The following is a 2,327-nucleotide window of genomic DNA, read 5'->3' on the forward strand; positions in this document are numbered from 1 at the left end:
AGATGTATGGCTGTGGAAATGTGCAGATAAATAATAGATTTACAAGTTAAATGTAAAATAATAAAGCCATTAAAAATAGGAGAAAACATAAGAGATAGCATTTCCTGGACTTTTTAAGAATAGGTGGGGCCGGGCGCGGTGGCTCACGCTTGTAATCCCAGCACTTTGGGAGGCCGAGGCGGGCGGATCACGAGGTCAGGAGATCGAGACCACGGTGAAACCCCATCTCTACTAAAAATACAAAAAATTAGCCGGGCGTGGTGGCAGGCGCCTGTAGTCCCAGCTACTCGGAGAGGCTGAGGCAGGAGAATGGCGTGAACCTGGGAGGCGGAGCTTGCAGTGAGCCGAGACTGCGCCACTGCACTCCAGCCTGGGTGACAGAGCGAGACTCCGTCTCAAAAAAAAAAAAGAAAAAAAGAATAGGTGGACTTCGGGGTACGATGTTGACTATTTAAGTGATGGGTACACTAAAAACTCGGTCTTCACCTAAGCTAATATGTGTGTGCTTATAAAATTCAAGTCATCCTTAATATCAAATATCTTAGGAAATGAAAAAGGAAAAATAACTGAAATACATTTTACAAACTCCTTCAAGAATTAAAGTTATTAAAATATATTTGCTAAACCAGGTGGCACAGGTTAAGTTCAAATTTAAGAACAATAATTGTAGCCAGAGTGAATTAACTCATCCTAAAGAGAGGAGGAATTTGTACTGATTACCTAAAATATATAAGGCAACAACAGTGTGGACGATTCCAGACACACTGACTTTTGCCTGACTCAGAAACTCTATTACTATATATGTGTATATATTGTAAAAGGGCTGCATGAACTGAACCAATTAACAATATTAACAATCAGGGTCTTTGTGATATAGCTGTGGAATATTGCTAACTAAACATTTTATTGATAGAAAAATATTTCTTTTCTTGTACATTTGGTACCGCAGTGATGAGAGCAAGATCCAGAAATATGCGTTAGTGACAGTAGTGGTTGTAAGAGAGACGTCAGAGCTTTGAGGAGCAATGGTCTGTTAAGGTCTATCTTTTTGTGTTTTGATTTCAGCCTTCTACCAACTTACTCAAGGACATTGTAAGAATGTGGAAAAAATAGCACATGTTAGAAATTTAAGGAAAGATAATGAACCATATAATAGTTATCTGAGAAAGGAAAAGAAAATTTAATAGACTAGATGTAGTATGGTTGCATCATTAAAACACTACTTAAAGATAGTAATCACACATTTAAAGTAGGAGCATTCATATGGGACTATGTGTTTAACTGCAATTTGTTTCTTAGTGATTGTCTTACAAACAAATTAGGAAAAAACTGAGACAAAAGCTGAAGGGAAAAGTTATTAATTACAGAGTTAGAAATTAAATATGTATTTAATATTTATATTTAATATATATAATATTTATATTAAATATATATTTAATATTTATATAAATTTATAAATTTATATATATAAATATTTATATATATATCCACAAAAAGACAAAATGAAAAATAACAGGTTGGACAAGACATATGGAGATAGGGACAAGCTCTAACATCCAGTTTAGTTAGAGCTCAGGGAATGAGACTGAGTAAAAGAGGATGAGGTTGGAATAACACGTGTTTAAAAAATAGAAATGAAGCCCTAAAACAAGTCAAGTAAAATTGTGCAATTATGTAGTGAAAAAATATCATTTTTATTCTAAAAGTTGACTTTTCCAAAGAGCTAGTATTGTTTTGCCTTATTTAACAGATAAAGGATCCTCTAGAGATCACATACATCACGATGATACAGGTCTAGCATCTAAATAAACATTTTGCATCTGAATCTTCTTGCGTGTAAAGCGCAGTGAAGAAAAGACTGCTCCCAGTGTTCTCTCTTCAAAGAGACATGCCTTTCTTTCAAGAAAGGTTTAAAAAGTTATATTTCCAGAGCTTCACATCTTATTCAGATACCAAAGAAACTGGAGGTTAAAGAGTCAGGAGTTATTGACAACTGAAGAGTCAGACGTGAAAGGTACTGGGGAGCTCCATTATGGAAGCCTTGTGCTATGGTCTTTGTCACCCTCTCCACCATTAACTAGTAGTGTGAACACAGGAAAAGCACTTCACTTTCAAGGCTTGATTTTCTAATCTTTATCATAAAGCTAGAAATAAGTTGTCTTCACAGTCTCATGAGCTCTTTTTCAATTTTAGTATCCATAAACTGATGAAGCACCTCTGAAGTGCAGGGAGGGAAGGAGATTTCCAAGGAACAGAATAATCTGATTCTGCTGATAGCTGGTTGGAAGCGTCTTTGAGAAAGTCACTTCGCATTTCTGTGCCCCATT

Source organism: Symphalangus syndactylus, chromosome 19, assembly GCF_028878055.3.
Source record: "Symphalangus syndactylus isolate Jambi chromosome 19, NHGRI_mSymSyn1-v2.1_pri, whole genome shotgun sequence".
Taxonomy (NCBI): Eukaryota; Metazoa; Chordata; class Mammalia; order Primates; family Hylobatidae; genus Symphalangus; species Symphalangus syndactylus.